Here is a 21,743-nt window from a genome sequence, read left to right on the forward strand (position 1 = left end):
TGGGGTGCGTACAGAAGACGTGATTAGAGCTTGTTCTATTGTTTAAGATCCTTTCTGGAAAATGATTCCATCTTCCTACTATCTTGGAATTTAATCAGACAGTAGGAAAGATTATGCCATGTGGGAAAGATACACAAAAAGAACATAGGAACACTTAAGAAAACGAACTAAAAGAAATGCCAGTTACATAGGAAGCCCGACAAACAGCATGTCTGCTAAGAAAATCAGAGTAATGGTGGAGTCAAAGCTCTGTGGATCAAGCAGATATATCCCGGAGAATTAGAATTTGAAGGACAGCACGAAAAGCAAAGAGAGCTGTGTGTAAGTGAAAATGCATTCATTGGTCCAAGCAACATAAGAAAAAGAAATGTCCTAAATGACAGCATAAAATCCTGGACTAGTTAATTTCTCTTACCTGGCAAGATCGGGCTCATTATGCGCAAGCTTCCTTGAAGCGCCAGCGTACCATGGGCATTTTTTGCAATTACACGTCTCCTCTGAATAATCAGCCTGTCGTGAACAGGATTTAGGTTGGCATCTCATTTGCTGCCGAAGTCACCAAAGATCTGTAAATCATGTTAACCACTGCTGGGCTCAAACGAGCGGGTTGGGGGGTGGGGGGAAGAACGGCTACTTGCCCATGGCGCTAAGTTGTACAGTCTTCCCTTGCTGTTGCTATTTATGGTAACTAGACTGCTTACAAGTATTCTCCCAATTTGCTCATTAGTTCCTAACTCATCTTTTAGAGTCTTTTTTCTGTCGTGGACAGACTGTGTCCCTTCTGCTTGGAACTGATTCATTAATACAGTTATGTTGAGGTCACAGATCCTCCTTCATAACTGGGATACAGGGAAATGCCCACAATTAAAGGAGGTAAGATCCACATCCGTCAGAAGTGCTCTGGCAGGGAGCAGAGCCATTGTGTCCCCTCTCCTTGGCGTTTCATAATGAACCTAGAGGTGTGGAGACAGTCTCTCTGCAGACACGCAGGGAGAGGGTCCTAAGGAAGATTTCTGAGTTCATCCCAGATGCTGAAGATGGTTTACGTCATATTACTGGAATGCAGAAGATACTGGGGCTTCTTCTCTTCAAGGTCAATAGGAAGTCACATTATGTTTGTTTCTCATTAAAATTTGATTCCAATCTAGATTCTAAGAATTTTAAGGAAGTAGATACCTGTCTAAGATTTTTCTTGTGAACCACAGTATTCTGAGTGGTACAGGGAAATCTTCAAAGATGCTGACCATATGTCCTAGAAGTCCTCAGAATTTAGCTGTGTCTGGGCTGATAATCTAAGTGTTTAATTGCCGTTTTGAAAGTTAGGAGCATACATTAGAGGGAGTTTTTGTTGTTCATTCGTTTGTTTTAGAAGGGGTGAAGTAATTGTTGGCTTCCTTGGAAGAGGTCGGGCTGAGAGTAAAGCTAAAAGTGCAAAGGAATATTGTGACTCAAGGGACTCTTCTAAAGCAGACATATACCAGAAGGAAAGAAAAGGGACAAGTAGGTCGAAGAGGAGATAATAAAGTCAAGCAGAGATAAATGTGCCCTTAAATAGGTATTTAATCACATCAAATCATGTTTAATCATGTATTATAGACAGTTACTGACATGTTAGTTTATTGGCAAGTCACCTTAGGGACGAAGGAAGGAAGAGCATTCCAATTTAGAAGCATTTGTAGCATTTCTTCTGGGACCCGAAGCATTCCCATAATGATGGTTTAATACAGTCTTGGTCAATTACCTTTCTGTGAGAGCTGGGGATGTGTGCCACCTTGCTGGTAATGTTAAAATCCCATTAAACTTCAGTTATTAGTAGCAGAGGAAAAACAAACAAACAAACAAAAACCTGAATGATTCAATTAAGACACAAGCAACCAGATGTCTGTGGCACTGAATGAGTTTTCCTGTTATGACCAAGAAATACTGATTTTCAAGTTGGCTAAAAGCCTATTTTCCCCCGTATTCATCATTAATATTGGCTTCCCAGCCTTCTAATGCTGCCCCAATTGCCAGATTTTCAGAGATTTAACCCATAGCCGAACACATTAAGCAACTTATTCTGTGTACAAGGGCGATATAGCCACTACCAGGAGGACAGGTGAGCAGTGACTAAGTATTCACAGCCCCTCCTTTGCTTTGTGTCTAGAGTATAGATGAGGAGATGTTGCTGGGGTTTGAGATATTGCTTCTTGGGACCAGGAAACTGGATGGAATTACCTGACTTATGTGTAGTAGCTACACTTTGTGTGTAGCTCACTAGCAATTTCTAAGAAACAAACAAATCATGTGTATCTTTAATCCTCTTGCAAAAGAAGCCACACAACGCAGGTTTATTGGGGAAGGGAGTAAATCACCTCCAAAGGATGCCGTTAGGTCCAGCTTTGCTGATATTCACTGGTGGGTAAAGTGCTTAATTCTTGAGAACACCTGTTGTTGTTTTCTTCCATAAATTAAGGAGAGGGTTCTACGTGATTTCTAAGGATCCTTCTAGCAACCATGTTGCATAATTTTGTGAAATGGTTCTACAAACACCAGGAAAGGCTGACACAAACCAATAAACAAACAAAAAATACACAAAACCCCTAGAATCTGCATATTAGATTCCACTGGATTTTCCCATAATGTTAATTTTTACATTGAATCTCTTGTGTCCTTGTGTGTGTGTGTGTGGGGGGGGGGTGGTCCCTTAACTATTAATTCTGGAGGAAATCTAGCTTGATTTTAATCACGTTGTGATTCTCAATGGCTTTATTTTGGTTAGTCACTAGTTTATAATTGATTAATATTGCATTGGTAACATAAAATCCGGCTGATCTAGCAAGCTTGAATGAAGCTCAATATCCATTGTCTGTGTTATTAATGAGAAGGATCCAGAGAGGCCCTTCTGGACTGACATTGCTAAGAAAGCCCTTCTAGTGAGAACAGCCGCAGACAGGTGGGATGCTTTAAGTTGGTCCTGACTTCCAGTGGCATGGCCAAAGCAATTTTCCCGTTGAACTTGCCAAATATCACTATCATCCTTGTAAATTTTGGGTTGAACAAATGGACAAAGCTTCCAAGCCTTTCTGGAAAAAAAGAAAATGGGCGTTTTTGTTTTGAGAAAGCTGGGAGGAGTGAGCATTGAGGGACAATTCAGCTCTCAACAATTGCATTCTGCTGACCAAAAGACTGACAGTTCCCTTGATCAGGTGGGAGAAATGCTGTGTGCTTTGTGAGTTTTGTAAAGAGAAAATTACACATTTCCTACACAGCCTGGCTGGTTATTTACCAGGTTTGGATGTTTTTGTTCTTTCTCTTTTTTTTTTTTTGGTATATTGCCCACCACTAGTAACTACACCACGGCTCAGGTCAAACTGGCTACCAATTCCCAGGAAAAAATAGAAAGGAAGGAGGTGACGCTATTCACGATATATTTACCTTCATTTTCAACTTTCTGTGCTCAGTTATGAACACTTTGGAGCTAGTTTCAAGTCACTGGTTTGGGAGACCTAAATTTCAAAACTGACCAGTGTTGATTCTGTTTCACATCAGCTCTCTGACAGGTTTCCCATGACATACCTGGTCCAAACATTGGAATCAGACCTGCGGAGTGAGTAAGACTTAAATACGTTTAATGGAGGCTTGTCTCCACCGCTGTGGTCAAAACTGGGAACTCTAGTGCCGCATCGTGCCATGCTGTTGAGGCCAGATGCTGCATCTCTCTGAGGCTCCTGCGCTCGAGAACAATAACAACGCGTTCTATAAGCACACAAACACTAAAGCATGATGCAAAGGAGTTTTCATGCATTTTATTATTTAATCCTCCTTCTAATCTCCACAGGTAGGTTTTAGTTTTGTTTCCATTTTGCAGACGAGGAAACTGAGTCTTAGAAAAGGTAATGTGTTCAAGTCATCTCACTAATAAGTAGTAGAGCACAGATTTAAACCCTTATTTGCTGTCTCCAGGACCTCCATATTTAAACACTAAGCTATATCCTGTAGGTAAAAGATGTTCACACTTTGAGTTAAATTAAACATTAAAAAATTAACCAGTGAAAATATCATCTTCAACACTGGATCAAAGTCAGAGTCTTTTTATAATCTTGACATTAATTTGTGGTACATTATGTTTATTGAGTATGTCTCATGTGCTAGATTCTGGGCTAATTGTTGGAGCACAGAAATGAGTTTAGACTAACCTCATATGCCCTGCTTTGAAAGTGTTCTGCCTTTTCACTTTCTATCTCTTCACGTCAAGGTTCTGTAGTTGAACTACTTTCAAGAATTAACATTCACATAGAGCTAGTCCATTTTAGTTTCTGTTTTCCTGTTTATTGAATGGTATAGTTATCTGGCATATTGCTTCATTACCATATGCACATTATTTCATCCATTTTAAGCATTCAACATCATGTGTGGGCAAAACTGTGAATGCAAGGACCAATTATTTCATTTTTTTAGTGGGGAGATGCAACTTCATTTAGAATCTTTTCTCATGTACCCACTTCCAAGTTGGGAATTGCCGTGTCTCTTTAAACACTTCGACTTCCTTCAGTTTGCTTATTGCAGGGTTTTTGTTTGTTTTTGTTTTTGTTTTTTTTGCCAGTTTGTCTCTGCTCCATAATATTTAGAAGTTAGAAAAAAACTGAAAAAGAGGGAGGGGAAATCGTGGATGTAAAGGAATATATTTTTGCATCTTGAATGTGAGTGAAATCATCACTGGGAAAGCAGTGACAATGAACAGAAGGGCCTGTCAAAGTGACTGAGATTGTCTCTGCATCTCTAACAATGTCTAGAATGACACCAGCAACACTGAGGATTCTCTTATCATCATGCCAACTTGAGCATTCTTTCCCATTCCTGTTTGTGCCCAATCCATAGCTGATCTCCAGCTGCAAACTCAGGCTGTTAAGACAAGTGCTAAATTGGTGCCTCACTTTGGACCACGAAACAAGATTTCTCCCATTTTTGTTTTTAGCTCGTAAAGCGATGATAGCCATTTTATAATGACACTGAGGTTTCCCTGAATCTGCCATCGTGCTATTGTGCCGCCAATATCAAAGCTAAAGACAATGAACTTGAAAGCTTTTTTATTCAATTAAAAATGACTAAATATCACACCTCTTCATTTATGAATCATTTAAATTGGGTGTCTTGTGTTCTTTCCTTCTTCAAATTCACACACACGTGCACACACAAAACACACAGTTCTATTTTTATGTGTAATTAATTTGAGTAGCTTCTTCCCCACCTTTCCCGGTTTAAGCGATCAGAGAGGCAGAACCCTGACATTAGAGCAGAACTCCTGCTACTTTCTGCTCAGCAGTTCTCTTTCTGAATGGAAAAAAAAGGAAGGAAATGAAAAATAGACTTCTGATGGTTTTACTTGAGGAAAACAAATGGAAGAAATAACAAGGTTGACAAGGTCAGGAAAGGCAGGCACTCGCTTGTATTTGGCTTAGGGGTGAGAAGAGAGATGGAAATAAGGATGTAATTTGAAAGAATATCTCTTCTTATGAGGTGACCTCTTTGTGCCCCCTGGAATCGATGAGACCAGAACCAGGTTCCCTAGCATTTCTCAAGCCTGGCACTAAGTGCAGACCAGCCCATCTACATACATGGAGGCATCTAGTTGCTAATCTCCCCCAGGACCTGCCCTATCCACCAGCCAATTTCTGCATGGAGATATGCTTGCCTTTGTTTCTTTTTCTCCTTTTTTTTTTTTTTGTTTGTTATACAATTAATGCATGAGAAGATGATTGCTGTAGAAGATAAAAACAATTGATAAAATAGTGGTTTCCTTGGGTCCCTTCTCCCTGTGCCCAAGCCACGTTTCTCTGGCCAGAGTGAACTACTGTGCATCTTTTTCAGATAGTTTATATTTGTTATGCATGGAGATACATAGACAAGGAAATAAAAAAATGCTTGTTTTTTGTTTTCAAAGTAACTAGTTTCATACTGTCTATGCTATTATGTAAATTTTGTCTTTTCTCTAAATGATGTTTCCTGGGCACTTGCCATGATATTACTTAAAGAATACCATGTGATTTTTACCATAGAATAGTGTTTTATAATGTGGTTAAATCACACTTAGCCACTTTACTATTAATGTGTTTAACAATAAGGTGATAATAGGCACCGTCTAGCCTTCTCTGTTGGGTTTTCTTGAAACAACTAAAAAGCTAGGTGGGATCTTCCCAAACCCACCATTGTATGAATTTTGCACTGGGAAAGCCTAATTCATGGAGAGCAGGGAGAATGCTGAGGTGCTATGGTCAGCTCAGCTCTGAACTCCTGCTCTACTTACATCTGTTCATGTTATGGTTCTTCTCAACATTCCACACAGTTTTGTCTAATCAAAAATGTCTCTGAGGAGAGCCAGCAAGGAATTATATTTTTCTGAGCTCCTGTGATATGCCAGGCACACTTGTGAATGACCTCATGTCATCTTATGGCAATTGAGAAACAGGTGATACTGTCCTTAGTTTATAAGGGAAAATGAAGCTCAGGGAAATGAAGTAACCTGCCTGAGATTGCACACACTCAGTCAGTGGTGCATTGTAAATTTAAATACTCTGGCTCCAAAGACATTTGTGGTTTCCACTATGCCCTGTTACTGTCCAACTTGAACTTCATTTTCAAAGTGCTGGCTCTTTTGCTGTTTATCCTCTTCATTTCTCCCTGCAGACCCTAAGCAAAGCTATCGCATCCCCATCTTTCTCTGCTCCTCTGCATAGATCAGTACCTGCTGCCGTTTGCACCTGAGACTTGAAATGCAGAACGTAGGGATTTTCTCACTGTGGTCTCCCCTACAAGGAGTATGTAAAAAGAAGGGATGTTCAGTGGAAATTAAATGGGTTTTCTTGAATGTTGTTAGCCTGCTTACCACATTTTCAGTTGTAGCAATTTGGTGCCACTGATGCATGGCTGGTTTAAGCAAGCGTGCTTTGCCTCTCAAGTTAGTCATCTCTGGTTTCATGGAAAGAATCCTCCCTTAGAGAAATAACAGGTGGGAAAGATCTATTAGGTTATCCTGTGCCTTATGAGATTGCTTACTGCTGTGAATTTGCCAAGTCTTCGCTTTATTCCTATTTCAAGTGACCCATGTGATAAGTCTTATGTCTCTTTCTATAAGCTAATACTGATTACTGTTGGGATTTGCTTGGTCTGAGCGTCCTCTTACTTATTTTGAATCTGCCAGTCTAAATCAAACTTGTACCATCAGAGAAAACAATAATATAGCACTATACAGTCATCTTTCCCAGGCACTTGGCTATAGGCAGGTAATTTTTTATTAGTTTATTTCCTTATTCACGAATTTATTTATTCATTCAGCAAATACAAATTAAATGCCTGATCTGTGTATCTCTGTAAGAGATACCTTATGACCCGTCAATGGATTTTTTGATGTATGATGGATTCGATGATGTAGGATGTTGCAAGGTACTTAACAATGCCTACCCTCCAAGAGTTTGGCTTCTCATTTTTTCCTGACACTAAATGTACTCACTTGCGAAGCTAATGCCAATATGAAGTAGAATTAATAACAGTGATAATAGCATTGGAGATGTGTTCCAAAGCAGTCCATGATTAAAAGCCCAGTATTCATCCTTGATGGCATGTGCTTTGTGCTCTGAACAGGTGGATATCAGAATGAATTGGAAAAGGCCATGAAAGCCTCTACTAAGTGGGTGACAGGTTTTGGAGGGCTGTGATCAGTTTGGCTCTAAATGAACAGTTCCATGCATGAAGACTCTCCAGCCTCCTTCATTTTCTACCATTGCATTGTCTTGATCAATACACATATTATTATATCTATCTGAAGATTATTTTGAGTTAATTTGTTATAGATCTGCTTGTTTGGTCTTCAGGAAATGTGAAAAATACCCAGCACCTATGGGAGTCATAAGACTTTTTTTCTTAGCTTTACTGACCAGCTCTGGATGTGTTAACCTCTCTGGGGATTAAAGTTTCTCTTGCAAAAGGAAAAGTTTAAGGAGGATTCTAACAATTATTGAGCTTTTTTCCTTGGCCAAGGATTAGGGGATTATTTAATTTGATTGTCTCAACAGTAACATAAGACAGTCATGATACTCTCCATTTTACTAATAAAACAAAAATCAAGGCCAAGCAAGGCAATATAAAATTTTCAAGTCCTCAGACATAGTAAGGTATTTCTGATTCCAAATCCCATGCTTTATAATTCCTTTGAGGGGTTAAATTGTATTACGCTAGGGACCTGTGAAATGCAAACCTTATATAAACCATATCCCTTCTTTAAAATCAAATGTATACCTCAGCTAAGTGCATGAAATATACAAAGCAGCAAAATTCTGTAGGTAAGCGATAACAGCACCTCGAATATTTCTTTACTGTATCTGAGTCCATCCTACTAACTTCTGTCATTCATCTCTGAACCCTTCCTAATTCTTTTGCACAATTGGGAAAGTATACTTCAAAATCCACAATGAAATTTTGATATTTTGCCTTCTTCTCTTGCTTCCTGTACTAGTGGATTTGGTTACTTTAGAGGTCTGTGTACTACCTTCATTCTGCTGGCTCTACAATGCATTTTATTAGGGTATATAGCAGTCAGGGTAGGTTACTTGATGCTGCAGTAGCAAACAACCCTAAGTTATCTTAGGATTAAAACAGGAAAAGTTTGTTTCTTATTTGTATGACCAGTGGGAGTCATTTATGGGGACTCTGATCTGCATAGTTTCACTCAGGGACCCAGGCATTAGAGTCCACTCTCTGTAACTTTGCTAATTGTTGGCACTGGAGGAGAGAGCCATGAAGGATCTCACATTATAATTAAATGTTCTGATCTGGAAGTTATACATGTCACTTCTTATAACTGCCCATTGCCCATGTCTAGTCACATGTCCCGATGGTGCCTAGAAATAGATAGAACAATCAAGATGATGGTGTACTCAGTATATGGTTATTTTCACAAGAGAAAAATGTGGTTAATGTTGCAAGTATTCTCAAAAGCTAAAAGGAAGTAGAAGTAGACAAGAGCATAAAACCAGAATAGGTATTATTTACCTAGATATCAATTCATCTGTGTAGTCACCCATTGATCTGTTTATCCTTTTGTGTCATATAAATTTGTATAAAGTTTCTAACAACCTTATGGAATAGGAGAGGAATACTTTTTATTATTTTTAATTATTTTTTTGTGTGTGTGGTAAGCGGGCCTCTCACTGTTGTGCCCTCTCCCGTTGCGGAGCACAGACTCCGGACACGCAGGCTCAGTGGCCATGGCTCACGGGCCCAGCCGCTCCGCGGCATGTGGGATCTTTGCAGACCGGGGCACGAACCCGTGTCCCCTGCATCGGCAGGTGGATTCTCAACCACTGCGCCACCTGGGAAGCCCAGGAATACTTTTTAAATCAAAGGACCTTGGATGTTAAGTAAGTCACTGGTGGAACGTAATAAAGTGCCAGGATAAATCTATCATGGCCATATGCATATGCTATGATCCTATTCAGTTCATGGATTAGTCCCTAAATTCACTATCGACTTTCTTAGCTTAATCAAAAAATATATACACGTGCTTTATAAGATTAATAGTGTTTTTGATTTAAAAAATTGTGGTTAAGGAGAAGAATCTCTATTCCTGGTACTGAGAGCTGACTGCATTTTTTTTCTTCAGAACTCTGCAGAAGCCATACCCTCAAGAGATACAATAGCTTTTTCTTATCATGCCAATATTTAGACGGATGGCTTGTGGAAGAGTGCACTTCTTTGGGAGCTAAATAAATGCATAATAAATAGGTAGTTCTCAGGCATGTCTGGTATTTTCTCCCTGAGCTTCTTTGCAGCAAACATCTTTGCCACAAGCATTTTTGCTGCATTTTCTGCCATGAAAGGTGAAATAACTGGTTGGCAGTTTGGTTAGACAGTTTGGGTTCAACTGGTTGACAGTTTGGTTTAATTTCTCCATTGATGCAGTATTCCCTCTGAAAGAGGCCTAGGGCCTGGAAGGCTCCTATTTGAGCCCACATTTCCCGTAGAACTTTGGAATGTTTATCAACAGGCATGTGACAATATGCCAAGAAGAAACAACAGTGCAGAAGGCTTTCACAATGTGATACAAAACTAAATTACAAATATGCATTCTAGTGTTTGGAAAGTAATACCTCTCTTAATGAAGGAAGAAATTTTAGCAGAAAAAAAAGTTCCTAACAAGGAAATGAATCAAAAAGCAAAAAAAAAAAAAAAAAAAAAAAAAAAAACAAATATATATATATATATATATATATATAATACTTCAATAAAAAAATACTATGAATGAAAGACTTCGAAGATAAATGCTTAGATACCACCCATAAAATAGAATCAGTCATTTGCACAGTATTGCCATGAATCTACACACATTTTAAATGTATTCAAATATTTGGTGTTTGCAATAGTCTTTTTAATTTTGTTACAAAAAGTGAATTTCATTGAATGTCCCTCTTTTGTTTTTGGTTATTGTATCTTTTATGGCAAAATTGCCCTATGGGCAATTAATTATGTGGTGAAAGTATTTGCGGTGGAAACGCTTGTGGTAAAGATGTTTATGGCAAAGAAACTTCAGGCAAAAAAATACCTAGAACCCTTCTCAGGTCTGGTTTCAGCTCAATAAAATACATTTAATACTTATCTGTCCATAACATCTTTTCAACTAACATTTTTTTGAGCTTGTGATATGCTGGGCATTGTGCTGCATTTGGGGAATACCAAGATTAGGTGCTCAGTGTGTAGCTGGATTAACTGACCTATTGCATGATTATTATGGGCAGGGGAGCACCTTGTTCCTGTCAAATGGGGAGTGATGGTCCAGTATAAAATTATCTTAAGAGTGAGTCTCGGGCTTCCCTGGTGGCGCAAGTGGTTGAGAGTCCACCTGCCGATGCAGGGGACACGGGTTCGTGCCCCGGTCCAGGAAGATCCCACATGCCGCGGAGCGGCTGGGCCCGCAAGCCATGGCCGCTGAGCCTGCGCGTAAGAGTGAGTCTCATTTATGTCAACTGATTGTACACAGTAATAGGAGAGAAGGTTTAGTGAGGAGATCCTAATCCTAATTTCCCATCATCTGCACCCAACAGCTGAGGCATAACCATCTCTTGCTTTATTAGCCCTGGGGGTCTAAGGATGTCCAAATCTAGCACGGCTTGCTAATATTGTTTTTTTTCTGCCCTTCTAACCTCTGGACCTTTTCTACTTTTCCCTCCTTTCTTTCTGTCCTTCTCATGTTGGTGCTTCAGCCATCAAGAAGTACTCTTCCCTTCCTGATCTCTACATCCTGAGCTACCACAATGCCTTTTTGTCTACACTGTGTTTGCTTTCTAGACCAACTTCCCTCTACATTTTGCCTTTCGCATGTCCTGCAAATCTTAACTGAGGTGTCACCTCCTGTCCTAGAGCTTCCTTGACTCTCCAAATAGTTAATTCGAGCCACTCGTGTGTTCAGCCCCAGAACTCAATTCCTCACTTAAGCGAGATATGCTAATCACAGCGATTGAGCCATAGTATTCACTCAGTACACGTTAACTGCTATTATTAGTATTATGATTATACTTTCAAAATATATGTTGATAATTGAGAAATAAAATCTGGCTTTCTGTCCAGCGTTTCTTTTCCTTATTGCTTCCTCTGGATACACCACTGGCATCCAGGTTGTTTGCCGCTCTTATAGGTCTGCCCTTCTTGATTCTATTTCCCTCACAACTGAGGCTGCTTCACACTTGCCAGCTCCCTCTTTCTTAGGTCTGGCCACTAACTCCTGCAACCTAGACCCAGAGGTGACTCTTTAAAAGGTAAGTCATATCTGTGTATGCAAATGGAACTTTCCTGCACCCCTTAGAGAATTTGGTGAAGGAGGGCTGAGCAAAGGAAAGGACTCTCTCATACTAGGATCAGATAAGGTTAAGTACTTTTCCAAAATGCTGAATCCTGGAAAGTCTTCCGGGTTTCCCTTTTTGGAGTGGACATCTTTGGTTTCGGTCTATTAAACACGCTTTTCTTCTGGGAACATATGCTGATGTAAAACCCTTCCCCACTCTCAGTCCACGTGGTTACAGCAGAGTGGATCCCGCACTCCAGGTCCTGAGAGACACATGACTCTGGTCTGTCTGTGAAGGGATAGCATCCCCCTTGGCCAGAAACCTTGGCTCAAGAGAAGGAAGGTGACTAAAGCCAGTCTGTCCAAGCCACGGAGACTCAATTTCTAGACTGTTGTTGGAACTAATGGATAATAGGGACTTTTTTCAAATTAGGGTGGCTAAGCAGATGAGACATAAGCCAAGTACAAGGTGATGACAACCGGTGAGAATTTGCTTAAGTTTAATCCAGCAGCAAGGAAAGCCGAGCCAGGAGGTGAGGAGGGGCTGATTCCTGCCAACATCCGAGCACCTGGAGGCAGTCATTCCTGAGGAGTTTACTCCTTGAACTTCTCAGAGGCATGGACAGTGTATCTTCCGTTATTTAAGCTTGATAGCGTTGGGTTTCTGTTATTTGTGCCTAAAAGTGTTCTGACTAACCCACCATCCATTAAAGCAGAGGAAAAACTACGTCTGCCATACTTTTTCCAAATAGAGGAGTGGATGGTGACTCAACTCACAATGAAATGATGGCCTGTTTAGAACTTGAGTTTGCTGTGCCCATGGTGGTGGCCACAGGTGGTCCGGAGGATTTGGTCTCTGAGTCATGCAGGAAGGAGCGCAAAGAGGGGACATTGTAGGGCTAATGGATGCCTCTTTGGGATTCCCTCCTCTGCTTCCTCCTGGAATGTAAAAGCCCACACAATGCAGATGGCATGTTTCATTAATACAAACAGAGGTCCAGGCAACAGATGCTTCGGGGACTGAGGGGAAAGAAGATCTCTGTATTTCTCCAACAGCAACAACTTGGATGACAAATTTCTCCCACTGAGCATATTGAACCATGAGCAAAGAAACATGTTCAAGCCTTAGGCACTCTATGATACTTAAAAGTAGGAAGAGCAAATTTAGTATTTTTGGACAAAGAGTGCTTATGTGGAGGAAGCTGTGGTGAAAAGGAATGAGCAGGAAAAGTGAGGCATCTTTGTTAATTTCTCAGGGCTTCAGGTTGGGCAGGACTTCTAGTGTTCTGTGTCTGTCTAGAGAGCATATATTAATAAACCTTCACCACTTCCCTTCACAATGGCAAAAGTCAAGCCAGGCCAGTCATTTGCACATCAAGGGCTGGGTTAGGATGGCTCCTGTTCCTTTATTTCTTATGTTGTTTTGTGAAAAATGTAATGCAGAAATGATTAATTGCAGAGAAGATCCAGTCCTCTTTCTGTTTGTGATCAGGTTACATCAAAATGCCCAAGTTTAAATTATGGAATTATGTCTAGGTATAGTGATTAAAGAATTATAACAATTACACAGTACTTTCTGCCCATATTCTCCTGAGTTCACTGTGACTTTGGACAACTGCCCAGGAAGGAGCGTGGAAAAGAGAGAGGTATGGGGATAGAAAGAATAAAATAGGCAGCAAATGCTTCTGCACCATTTTGATGCTATTCCACTGAAGGGGGAAGATTGATACCAAGCATTTGACAGCAATATTATTTCAATTTTTATGGCTTCTCCGTAGGGTAGGCTTAATGCTAATAAAACATTGTGAATAGTGATCATAAGACATTTTCTGCTCACAAAATGTAAAGATTTCACATTTCACATTATATGTATGTGTGTGTGTGTGTGTGTGTGTGTGTGTGTGTGTACATTTCTTTAAAATCTTGCCTCTCCAATTGTGTGTGCATTTTTAGCCTATTCAGTTGTCAGAGTAGAAAGGGCTGAGTTAGGCTGAAGAATTATAATTCATAGCTTTGCATCTAATAGTTATGGTCTGACTCCTCTGGTTTTGCAAGGCTTTTTCTTTCTTTCTTTTTTTTTTTTTGTTAGTGCTGAAGTAAAACCTTGGTGAAATACACTGCGATATAGGAAGCAAAATAAAACACCTTTAACAAATCCCAGATGGATTCTCTTTTCATGTGTAACTCAAAAGAGGTGACACCATTAAAAGTATGAGCCACTTAACGATTCAATACTACCCTGCTGCTGGAAACCAGTCTTCACTTGGTAGGACTTGTTTGTTCCTACTGTCCTGGCCTAGATCCCTAACACCTTACCTTTTGACTGTTTTCCCTGAATTCTGAGGTCTCCTCAAATCTAGTTCAGGAAGGTGAGACATGCAGCTTGCTTTACATGAGAAAAGCCACAAGTTTTTCTTTCTGTACTTTAAACATCATATACACAGTGCTTGAATGAATAGTAAAATAAAATAATGAGAAGTGCCTAAAATGCAATGATTATTATTAACCATTCATTCGTTCATGCTTTACTTATTGAGGCAACAAATACAAATTATGTGATGCATTATACTAGTCATTAGGAGAAAATGGTGAGCAAGATAACTATAGTCTCTTAAGATATAGAAAGGAAAGCTCCCTTTCTGTTTTGTCTAATCCATGCTGAAAATGTACATTGAATATTCTATAGCAAGGAAAAAAAGGTAGCAAGTAGAGTCACTGTAAATCAAGAGTTTCATACTCAAAAGACTAAAGGGACAAGGTAGACTACATATATGTACAAACTGGGTCAGCTGAGAATTGATAGGGCATAATGGAACTTGTAGATAACTGAAGGATGTCATGCTTAAAGGCATTCAAGTTATTTTTATTTTAAAGATTATTGAGTCAACTTTCTCCAAACATACACACATATTTAGTCCCTGGAAAACTTGTTTCTGGAAACATGTTATATAACCTTCTCAAATTTGAGGTTATTGCTTTTCATTCAAGAACATATGTCCATTTTTTTCTCAGCAGAAAGAATTAGTATTTTCTTAAGGAGGGAGAATTTTGAAGTAACATTAAGAATGTTGGCAGATAAACATTTACTGTTAAATGAGCATTTTCTTGTTCTTTCTCCTGACTCCTCTGTAGGAGTGAGATTTTAAAACAATGTCAGGAGAGAATAATCAAGATCCAGCCCACTAACTACCAAAGCTGTAGGTTAGAACTAGTGCTGGCTCCTGTAGGTAATGTTCAGCTTGAATAGCTAAAGAGAACTGTTACCCCACCAACAAGGATGACTTAAACCAACCCAATCAGAGGCTGATTTTCAAGCTTTTTATGAGATTCTCACTAAATGCTGTTTTTAGTGTTCGTAGACAACAGGATAGCTTTGACTCTACTGTAAAGCCTCCCTAAGAGACTACTGACTTACTATTACAGTGTACAGAATGCACCCATGCTTGAAAAACTCTCATTTGAATCATATGAGGCAAAACCACTGAAATGCTTATTAATAAACTCACACCTCAAAAGCTTACAGAAGTTTCTCAAAGAAATTTTTCTTCAGTTAGCAGAAATGGTTATGTGACTCTGAAAGAGTAAAATGTATCAGGGGACAAAAATGTCTGCTTCTTTTTGCATGTGCAAATGTAAGAGAGCTGTCATTGGTTGTTATGATTGCAACAAAATTAGAGGTAGGAGTAAATAATCACATTCTATTGCAATTACATATTTTATTGTGTTTCATCTAGGTTTTAAGATGAATGAGGTCAGGAATCATGTCTGTTTTACTCATTATATCTCCTACTACAAGTACAATGCCTGGCACATAGTATACAGTTAATATATATTTACTAGATCCATACAGAACAAATAAATGAATGAATCTGAGTTACTTTCAGCTGTAATGGCATTTTGAAATTCTATTTTATGGTTTTATTATATTAACCCATGCTTCTTTGGTTCAACAATTTCAAGGAAAATGTATATTAAATATAAACGAACACTGTTCAATAGAACATTCTGTAATGATGGAAATCTTTTATACCTGCTCTGTTCAATATGGTAGCCACCAGCCACATGAGGCTATTGCAGTTTAAATGTGACTGGTGTCATTAAGAAACTGAATTTTTAATTTAATTTTAGTTTTATTTAAATTTAATTAGACACGTGGCTAGTGGCTGCCATAGTGCATAGACCATTCATTGACTTTAGGGAATAATTTTTTTCTGTTGAATAGGGGCTCAAGTGTTTAGACATGCTTATAGAAAGGATCACATTTTAGGAGATGGGCACGTAAAAATCTTGTGTTTTTCAAAAACTTTCTTAATCAGATAGACATATAGATCAATGGAATGGAATTGAGTTTCTAGAAATAAACTCATGCATTTTTGGCCAATTGAAAAAAAAAACTTTCTTAATCAAGAGTAGATAGGTCTTTATTCCTGCCCTGCCATATAGATTCATCAGTACCATTTTATTTTTCTAGATTCCACGGGGTGGGGGGGAGGGGGAAGCTGGGGCGAAGTGAGAGTAGCATCGACATATATTCACTACCGAATGTAAAATAGTTAGCTAGTGGGAAGCAGCAGCATAGAACAAGGAGATCAGCTCTGGTGCTTTGCAATGACCTAGAGACGTGGGATAGAGAGGGTGGGAGGGAGGCTCAAGACGGAGGGAATATGGGGATATATGTGTGCATATGGCTAATTTCACTTCATTGTACAACAGAAACTAACAGTCTTGTGAAGCAATTATACTCCAATAAAGATCTATTAAAAAAAAAAAGGGTAGATAGGATTTGAGTCTGAGTTAAAATACAGAGAGACATCTTATGTAGCATGCAGTTAGTAGAGGAAGAAAACATCTTGTGCCAAGTTGCCTCTGAAGAACTGATATCTGCCAGTCAAGACTGAACCCAACTGTTGCTCCTCTATGAGGTCTTCCTTCTCTGCTTCCTTTGGAGCTCCATGGAACTTTGTCAATACCTCTAACCCTGTAGATGGCTCTACTATAGATCATTTTCAAGGAAACTAAAACTTCCTTAATGAAATGGGCACTATATCTTTTTAAAAAAAATTTTGTATAGAAGTTCATACCAGGCCTAATTCAGTACCTCACACATGGTTGGTCTTTCATGAATAGTTACTGAGTGAAAAAGAATGAAATTTGGGGTCAGGAAATTTGAGTTCTTGTCCAGTTCTGAGTCTCTGCCATTTATCAATACTTAGTGACCTGGGGTTTAACACTTAATACCACTAAGTTTCAGTTTTCTTATTTTTAAAACAGGAATACTAATACATGTTTCCCAAGGGTAACGCATAAGGCTCACATGGAAGAAAGCATACCCTCGTAAAGATCATTAAAAGTAAATCCAACTGTTGTCAGTATGGCCTCAGATTGATATCTCCAAGGAACTGATTTCAATTCCAGGAAGAAGTGATACCAAAAGTGTTAGGAGTTATGACACAAGGCATTAGTTAAATTCCCTCATTCCTGGGCTTCCCTGGTGGCGCAGTGGTTGAGAGTTCACCTGCCGATGCAGGGGACACGGGTTCGTGCCCCGGTCCGGGAAGATCCCACATGCCGCGGAGCGGCTAGGCCCATGAGCCATGGCCGCTGAGCCTGCGCATCTGGAGCCTGTGCCCCTCAACGGGAGAGGCCACAACAGTGAAAGGCCTGTGTGCCGCAAAAAAAAAGAAAAAAAAAAATTCCCTCATTCCTTATAAAATGGTGTCATCTCCAAGAGCAAGGTATTAGGTGAGCCCAAGCAGAGAACATTAAATTTTCTAATTTGACATACCTTCCTGCCATATGATACACACTCATATGCCAGGTCCTTTAATTTTACAGTCGGTGAAGACAGCCTAAATCTTTCTCCCCATGGGGGAGCAAACCGAAACGTACAGTTATTGCTCTAGACCATAGCATCAGCTTACCAGACTGCCTTAGGAAAACTGACTAGTTCTTTTTTTTTTTTAACATCTTTATTGGAGTATAATTCCTTTACAATGATGTGTTACTTTCTTCTGTATAACAAAGTGAATCAGCTATATGTATACATATATCCCTTCCCTCTTATGTCTCCCTGCCACTCTTCCCATCCCACCCCTCTAGGTGGTCACAGAGCATGGAGTTGATCTCCCTGTGCTATGCGGCTGTGACTAGTTCTTTAGTATGGCAAGCAGCTCCTGGAAAACAGTGATTGATTCCGGGTCCCTTGTTTTCTGCTGAGTAACACTCTAGGTGTTCAGAGAAGAGCCCCAGGATTAAGGGGCTGGGTTGGATTGACTTGGGAGGAAAGATGAAAGAACTAAATATAGATGCGTTGGCAAAGAAAGGTCTAATGATAACTATCATAGCTGCCTGCCAATAGTTGTCTAACATAATAAGAACAACCTGGATGGTACGCCAGAAAAGGAAAGGCACATTACAAAACTTGGCCACTTTGCAGCTTACTTAAGGATTGTTTGCATTCAACCAAGAGATGACCTGCACAGGAAAGAATCCTATCACAATGGTGCTTTGCAGAAAATGGTTGTTCATATGGAGGACGTAACAGATATTCATTGATCATCTTACTGTGTAACAGGGACAGAATGGGGCATTTTCACGTATTTTGTCTCATAGCATTTTTACACTGTCTCAGTGATGGAGACTTTTGTATGAGTCTGTCCTGGCAGCAAAGAGACGGCATCCCCAAGTGGAAGTAAAGGAGAGTTTAATGAAGGGCCTCTTCAAGGGCTCTTGTTGGAGTTAAAGGAAACCAGTGAGTGATGAGGAAGCACATAGACACTAGCAACAGTGTGCAGCCATCACCTCTAGTCCTGAAGAGACAGAGAGAGCAGCATGGTGGGAGGGAGGGAGTAGGCGAGTTGCAGGCACAGACAGAGGAAGGTGGCCACTGCTAATCAGTAGAGAGGCAGATGGTAAAGGGTGATGGAGAACAGCTCTGGTCTCTCCCTCCAGTCTCGGAACTCTTGCCAGTTCCTCCTATTGACCCAACCAGAAGCCACAGGGCAAGGGGGCCCTGTTAATACAGCCCCAAATGTCAGCACCCTGTGGCCCATAGCGTGAGGAAGGAGGACAGGAAAGGATCTGGAAGGGCAAATGGGCAGTATCTAACCATTTATTTGCCTTTATTTTACAAAAAGGGAAAATGTGACCCAGAATAATAAATGATTTACTTAATGGCATGCAGCAGAGGACTCAACCACAGATCTCTGATTCCAGAGTGTTTGTTTCTTAAGTTCTCCATTTCTGATTCACTTGTTTAAATAAAGTGCAAATTGGACTAAGTTCCTAGATTCCATCGCCTGAGTGCAGTTCCTTGACTGAAGACTGTGTCCTAACGCTGACCATCATTTTCCAGAACTTTACATTCATCACAAGTGGGTATGGTGAGAGTGAACGTGGGTTCCTCTGTGTTGCAGTGAAGATCTCAATACTGAGGGAGGTTATTCTCTTTAAAGTACATTAATTTTTTTGATACAGAATGAGGATTTGAGGAAAATTAGTGTTGGGATAGCATAGAAAAGTGAATGGGGAAAGTGAGATGGGAGATTTAACTAGGAATTGGGGTTGGGGGTGTGTGAGTTTCTGATTGGTTATGTTAGGAATTTGGCCTTTAAAAATATTGATAATGTTAGCAAACCTTTACTAAGTCTACATAATATGGTAAGCTGTGTGCTAAAGCTCCGTCTTTATGTACGTAATCTGTGTTCCCAATAGTTAGCTATTTAACTACTTACAGGTGAGAAAATGGAGGCATTAAAGTTGAAAGTCATACCAACAGTATGTAATCAGGATTTGACCCTCGTCATCCAGCTTACCTCATAGCCAGTCTTTTCAATCTTCTAATACCTATTAAAGCAAAGCACAAAGCCTTCAAGATCTTATTCCTCATTAATGTGGGTGAAAAATAACTTCATCTATCTCTTCCGCAGTACAACAATAACTTAGCCATATATTATCTGCCTTTAGGTTACTGCAACTACTGGATAAGATATAATTTGTCTATCAGCAAATATGAGTGATTGTGTCATTTTAGTATATTTTATAATGGAGACATAATTGTTTCTAGTTGAATGAAAATGGGGAATAGGCAGTGAGGGTTTCATAAATACAAAAGGAAAATTCTTGGGCAAGTTGTGAAGTGTATCTTTAATCTCGGGCTTTAATGCAAATTGAATCCGACACACCATTTGTAAATACCTGTGTTGGGGTTCTATAGTTTATTGTCAGCAGGGCACATACTATTTTTCATATTTGGCTTTATAATATTTTTATCTGAATCACTTTTACCATGCTCCTTGGAAGAGAGGTAACTTTTTTTTTTTTTTTTTTTATTCCTCATGATTTCTGCCCTATACTTAGCCATTTGGTAACTTTCTAAAATTTTATTTTATTGTAAAACTCAGCACTGATAAATCACTGAGCTTCCAGGTAGAGTGGATTTAAAATTTATATGCTCTGACTCAGGTAGGTAGAAATATAGCTTTGTTTCTCCATAACTGAATATCGCTTGCTCACCAGCGCCCATTTCTGTTTAAGGAAGGAATACTTACATGCCACTTGAATTTATCTCACTCACTTCCCATCTAAGTCTGTCACTTCTAGGTGAAATCCAACTCTCTAGAGAAGATACTTACTCTTTCAGAGTTTTTTTCCTCACCCCTTCTCTTTCTCTTTCACCTGGGCCCAGTGGAACTATGAGTTCACTATGAAGTGGAGGAGAGGCAGGAGGTCACTCTGGTTCTTGCAGGCTCCACTGAAGAATGTCACTCCTTGGTCTTTCATGTTGACTCTGATGCAGTTGTAGATGAGATCGGTTACCTTCTGTTTCCTTTTGTGTGTTATGCATTGAGATCACTCCCCTGGTGACTAGGCTCCCATCTTAATGCTTACATGTGCAATTTTTTTTTTCCCCCAAGTCCAGCTTTGGCTGCCATTTAATCTCTAACTTGGACCATCTACCCTAACCCCTTCTCTATAGTTACCACCTCTTGCCTAATGACCAGCCGGTGCCTTTAGGAAAGATCTGTGTCTTATACTAGGCCAGGTGGAATTTCCACATCTTTACACCTTGGGTCTACCCTATGTTGATGTGAGACACTCTGAAAGTCTTCTCCCATGTTCCAGAAAGAAAGCAGGTGAGCCTTTCCTTCCCACAGATCACCAAACCTATCTATGAGACTTCTGTTGTCCCCTCAACTGAAGATTTTCTCTCTAAACACTGTAGGGCTGGCTGTGTCAGGGACCATGCTGAGATCTAACCGTGTTGTTCCCTGAATTCTCAGGGTTCCTCCCTCCAGGTCAGATGCTTCCCTCTCTCTCTCTCTCCCTCTCTCTCTCTCTCTCTCTCTCTCTCTCTCTCTCTCTCTCTTTTTGGTCTGGCAAACTGCTCCTGTATCCTTCCCTGAGTCAATGCTTATCCTACTGTCCAGTTCTACCAACCACTGATATATAGAAACAGCGACGACAGAAAAATCAAAACAAAAGCCCCTTCTCTATTTCTTATATCTAATTGCTGCCAATCAAAAGGTCTTGGGCTCTAAATCTCTTATTTGGGCTATGGCTTTGAAAAAAATCACTACTTTTGGAAGTTGCAGTTGAATGATGAATTTATTTCTCTAGGCTCCATCTCCTGTTCCCTCCTTTGAACTCATATTGCCTCACCGTCCTGGTGTATTCTTAATGAAAAAGGACTGCTTAAGGGAAAAAATTACCAAGAAGGAGTAGAACTTGGGTAATATTTATAAATATTAACCAACTTTAGTAATAGATTAGAGCTGCTTTCATGTCATTTTGGAAGAATACTTAACAGATAGGATTTCCCAGTGAGTTAAGATTCTCTACATGATTGAGAGATGTCTCAACAGCAGTCCCCAACCGTTTTGGTACCAGGGACCGGTTTTGTGGAAGACAATTTTTCCACGGGGGTGGCGGG

At 39.8% G+C, this 21,743-nt stretch overlaps 1 protein-coding gene across 3 annotated transcripts in view; it reads left to right on the top strand.

Annotated features, from left to right (window-relative positions):
* Positions 1 to 21,743, top strand: part of SORCS1 (sortilin related VPS10 domain containing receptor 1) — a gene marked incomplete at its 5' end in the record, with an annotated part of 555,414 nt that overhangs the window by 44,004 nt on the left and 489,667 nt on the right. The gene's annotated exons all lie outside the window — the stretch shown is intronic.

The sequence above is a fragment of the Leucopleurus acutus genome (genome assembly GCF_964270905.1).
Source record: "Leucopleurus acutus genome assembly, chromosome: 14".
In the NCBI taxonomy this organism is placed as follows: Eukaryota; Metazoa; Chordata; class Mammalia; order Artiodactyla; family Delphinidae; genus Leucopleurus; species Leucopleurus acutus.